The sequence below is a fragment of the Pteropus vampyrus genome, unplaced genomic scaffold (assembly GCF_000151845.1).
Source record: "Pteropus vampyrus isolate Shadow unplaced genomic scaffold, Pvam_2.0 Scaffold296, whole genome shotgun sequence".
In the NCBI taxonomy this organism is placed as follows: Eukaryota; Metazoa; Chordata; class Mammalia; order Chiroptera; family Pteropodidae; genus Pteropus; species Pteropus vampyrus.
The window spans coordinates 93,074-98,223 of record NW_011889077.1 but is presented as its reverse complement, the minus strand read 5'-3'; the positions used below and the strand labels follow the sequence as shown (position 1 = coordinate 98,223).

Here is a 5,150-nt window from a genome sequence, read left to right as displayed (position 1 = left end):
CGCGCGGCCAGCGATGGCGTCTGGGGCCTCCCAGGCCCCTGTGCTCACGGCGAAGCTGTATGCCTGTGGCTTCTGCTCGGCACCCAGGCCCGGGTGCCCCCGTTTGTGGCTGGAGGTGGCGATCGGGGGAAACAGCCCCTCACGCAGTCACTCTTGTTTAAGTCACCATACATGTTTGTTTCCAGCCTGGAGTTTTCTGTCTGAACTCCCGTTTTAGAGTTTAGCCGAATCACTTTCTTTCATTTTTAAATTTACGTAAGGTGATGAATTCCTCACTTGCACTTTTAAAGCGTCTTCAAGGGTTTTGTCATTTTGCCTACAGATAAATCAAAAACAGCCAAGACTTATAAGTTGAAAATTTTTCATTTGTCTGGTCTTCTGTGAGAGTCCCCCTGAGGATTCTGGGAAGAAAGAGGAAAGCATAACAAAACTATAAGTAGCTGAAAAATCACTTGGCCGCGGAGAGTTGGGAGTCAGAGCCGTTTGTGCCGGCGAAGTTTCGTGGCAACTTCTGCATCCCCTTCGGTCTCCTGGGGTGACGGAGGGACAGGACACATCGTCCTTCATACGCTTCCCATCCCCGTCCTCAGAATCCATTGTAAGAGAAAGGAACCAGGCCCTGGGCGGGCTGAGACGCAGGGCTGGCCCGGGCTGCTGGCCTCTGTCCCAACCGGCCCTGAGGGACTGTCATGGGGACATCTTGTCACCTAGAAATGCCGAGTGGGGCAGCCGGGAGAGCCCGGTGGAGCCCGGTGCCCCGCTGGGGCCTGAGGAGGGGGTGTGTCACGTGGCGCCCGTTTTCGTCCACGAGCTGGTGTTTTCTTGATGGACTCCTCACGTCCAGTCTGACCTTGTAAAACGTGACCCGTCCTGACTCCTGCGTCGTTGGTGGCCGGGCCTCTGCGGGGTCCAGGCCCTAGTGGGTCTGGGGGCTGTGCAGGAGTGCATGCGCACGCGTGGGTCTGTGTGTGTGGGGGTGTGCATGTGTGTGTGTGTGCATGTGTGTACCTGTGAGCATTGCACACGCATGTGTTCACATGCACGTGTATACATGTGTGTGTGGGTCTCTGTGTGGGCGTGCGCACACATGTTCATGTGTACCTGGCTCCGTGTGCATGCGTGTATGCACATGTGTACCTGTGCAAGCACACATGTACCTGTGAGCATTGTGCACACGTGTGTGCCTTGTGTGTGTGCCTGTGAGCGGTGTGTGCATGTGTGTGCACATGTGCGTGTGTACCTGTGAGCATTGTGCACGTGTGCCTTGTACGTGTGAGCACACGTGTGTGCATGTGTGTATTGGGTGCGCACATGTGTGCCTATTGGGTGCGCACACAATGCTCACAGGTACACATGCGTATGCACACACACATGCACACACATGCACACAACGCTCACAGGTACATGTGTGCTCGCACAGGCACACATGTGCATGTGTGCGTGTGTGTGTACGTGTGCACCTGAGCCCCGGGCGTGTGTTCATCCACCGCTAACGGCTCGCGGCAGGAGCCTCGCTGGTGCGGAGACGCCGCAGGCCCCCAGTCGGGCGTCCTGCTGTCTGGACCGGGGCCCGCCCCCCCTTCGTTTTCACTCTCGTTTTCTCCTCTAGGTTTTAAAAATGGGAACATTACGACTTGCTTTGCCATAACACAGGTATCTTGTAAAACCGCCACGTTCATGGAATATGTATAATGCTCTTATAAACATTGTTAAACATACGTTAGTTTAAATTTTATTTTCATTATTTTCACAGAGTCACCGATGCATTTATTATTCTGAAGTGTCAACCATCAAAAATGGCTTTTTTTCAAAAAGACGAGATGGAGTTGATAATAAAAAACCTACTTCGTGTGTTAATATATAAAAATGAATGCGGTTAGTGTTTTCACTTTTATTTAATGTCGTTCGGATTTTAAAAAGTGTTTCTGTTTATATCATAGTGGTCTGGGAAGTAAACAAAAGCCAGAATCCTCTGTGAGGTTCGCTGAGGGAATTCAAGGACGGTTCAATGCCAGAAAAATCTACCAACATGACATCGATGTGGCACTAACCGATTAAAGGGGGCAAGTCACGCTACCATCTCAGTAGGAAAAAGCGTTTGATGATAAAACTTGTTGTAAACCAAGAAGCTCCCTGACGCTGATCAGCGCGTCTACCACGCATGCGCAGTAAGCGCTGCACCTGCTGAGGACACGTTTTCCCTTTCGGCGGGGGGGCGGGGAACAAGGACGCCCAGTGTCACTGCTTCCGTGAGGCACGGAGTGATCGGAAAGGGGGAGTAAAGGTCGTTGTTTTCCGGCGAGCGCATCGTCCAGCGGGAGCTGGAGGAGAAGGCACATGGCCGCGGGGGCTGCGAACGGACCGCAGCCGAGTTGCCAGGTACGAGACCAGGTCGCAGAACGCGGTGGCATCTCTCTCCACTTGACAGGAACAAGCTGGGAACCACGGGTTAAAAGATGGCATTCAAACAGCAGCAGAAATTATGAGGACTCTAGGATTTACCTTGAAAGACGTCTAGGAAACAAAGCTTTTAAGTTTATGAATGAAAGACATAGGATGTGCAAACGAATGGAACTGTCACTCTCCGGGGGCCCATTCGATGCCGCGACGCCGTCGGATCCTCTGCAAGCTGCTCCGTGAGCGCTGGGGATTCCCAGCCCGAGTCTCGCCGAACTGCTTTGCGATAAAACTGAGTCTTATCTGTATAAAGAAGCATAGAGAGCGATGCGCACTTAAGTCAAGTTTGAAAGAGGAGAGCAGAGAGCGAGGACTCGTCCCAGTGGGCGAAGCACCGGCAGGGGTCACGTCAGAAGGACGTGAGGCGACACGCTTCTGACCGTGGGGACGTCATGACGCTGGCAACGTGTGGCGTGAAAAGGGGCAAGTCGGTGGGAAGGCGGAGGGCTGAGATTCCCTCATCTTCCCGGCGGGGGGCTCGACGATGCTGTTTAAAGTTGATAAAGCAAGCGATGGGGGGATGGGCAGGGCGGGGACCCCCCATCAGCCCGCCACCGCTCCGACTGGCCTGGCGCCCAGGGCATCGTGCTTAAGATAGGAGAATAGACCCTCAGGAAATGCAAAAATGAATCCTTTACATGTAAAAAGGAAAACAAATATGTCCAAAGTTGTTCTTGAAATGTTCAGGTGTCGTTCCTTTCCTGCTGGTCTTTTTCATTCCGTCCCCCAGGCTACGGTGGTTAAGACTGGTAGCCAGAAGCTCCGACGAAAAAAGCCACTTCCATTTTGTGATTGTATAATTATATTCTCAGAGGAGCACAATGAAACAGAAGTTTAGAGTTGCTTTTAGGTCTCTGCCGAAGATTACGTTCTGTAGGCCAACATGAGGTTGGACAGTTAACTTAAGATTTTTCTGAGGAATACATTTCAACATTTCAAAACTCCGCAGACTGCAGAGTTGGCCGCCTGCTACCGTAAAACCACGATCCGGCTTATTCCGTCTGGCTGTGGGCTCCGGGCATTCCACCGTGAAGAGAAATTCAACCCATCACCAGATGATACATCCCTTCGGTAAGAAATAATTTGCGAGGAAAATTCCATACTCCACAGATGCAGTTTAAAAGGTTACTTTTATTGGGTTCCCCATGCTAACAACATGTTGAGTGGGAATTGTTATCAATTAATAAGGTAATGATGATGCTGACAAGCTAAATGTATTTTCTTCTGATCGGGATGTGCCATCTGATGTCCTTCGACCTGAAAGCGATTTCGATAAGAGAGACGGTCTCTTCTCCTTTTCTAGACATTGGTGGTGATAGGGCAGGTGATGCGCCATCTCGTCCCCACACAGTCCTCTGTCGGAATGCTTCATGACGGGCCCGTGGGACTCAGATGCACCCTGCAGAGGACAGAGCCACACATCAACCCATCTGGTGAGCATTAGTCCAGGGACTTCTTGGTCGAGGTGACTTTCACACAGTTCTGGTACAAACTGAAAATACAGTATTCGATTACAAAAGAATTTAGAAAAACAAGTGCGGTCAGAACAAAGTTGTACAGAAATCAAAAAAAAAAAACGGAAAAAACACATTGGAAGAAAAACAGGAAAATTTGTTGGAAAAATTAAAAACCATTCAAAGCTATGCAACGTTTGCCACAAAAGTTCTTTTTAGAAACAAAATCTTCAGTTCAACGTTTTTTATGGTATTTACATTAATTTTGGTTGAAAAGAGCCACATGGATAAATAATTTTGAGTCTAAAATCATTACATTTCTCTGTAAGGTCATAAAATATCTATACTACCTGTATTCGCTCATGTAAAGGAAAAGAGAAATTCATAAGTGCTGGGCTCGCGGGTCCAGAAATCCCCTTGCTTCCTGCTTTTAGTGGCAGACAAAGCGACTCGCTGTCTAGTGAGGGAGCCTCTCGTGAATTTACACGTCATTGCCACATGTAAACTTTTCTTAATCATTTTTATTCCAGAAAGCCTTGCACCTTCTCAACTGTCAGCGTAGTCATCTATTAACTATCAATGAACCAGATGCCGCACATTGTCTCACAGACCCTGTCACCCTTCCCAGTCCGCCCTCCGATGACACCTCCCGGCCTCCTGTGGGCAACGGGCTAGGACCAAGTTCCAGTCAACAGACCTCGGAGAGGAGCGATGCTTCCCGAAGCCCTCACCTCCTGCTCTGTCCCTCACAGCAGGCTAGAAGGAGGCAGCCGGGGGACCTGGGAAATCTCTCGTGGAAGGTGGCGGCCGGGTCCCCGGATGGCTGAGCAGGGGAGGGGCCTCTGTCCTACTCAGGCTCCCCAGCACCCCGACCCTGCGTGCCATCAGCTAGAACCTCTTTCAGCTTTACATGCACAATAAACACACTTGTCTTGCGTTCGAGCCAATGGACACTTGCGACTCTGTCACAGCAGTGAGCCACACGCCCGGCCACTGTAAGAGTGCCCTTCACGCCTTTCCCTGAGGTCTTGGGGTTTCTGTTCAGCTCATGGCACTGGCTTCCACTGTCCCTGGAACTATTCAGACGCGTCGCTCCCAGATACCCAGGCTGCGTCCCCAACACCATGTCGTTACTGTAGTGTGGCGGCAGCTGTGGCCGCTCCCTGCCCACCCCGTGCCAGCGCCCCCCCCACCACACCCGTCTGACCCTGCTGCACTTCTAGGCCATTCCATCCCCAG

The 5,150-nt window shown here is 51.1% G+C and overlaps 1 long non-coding RNA gene across 1 annotated transcript; it reads left to right on the top strand.

The window, feature by feature from the left end:
• The first annotated feature begins 2,654 nt into the window (after positions 1-2,654).
• LOC111729991 lies at positions 2,655-4,788 on the top strand. The gene is made up of 3 exons (XR_002776501.1): positions 2,655-3,528; positions 3,761-3,890; positions 4,442-4,788. It is a non-coding gene; the product is annotated as an uncharacterized LOC111729991 (long non-coding RNA).
• Positions 4,789-5,150: the final 362 nt, after the last annotated feature.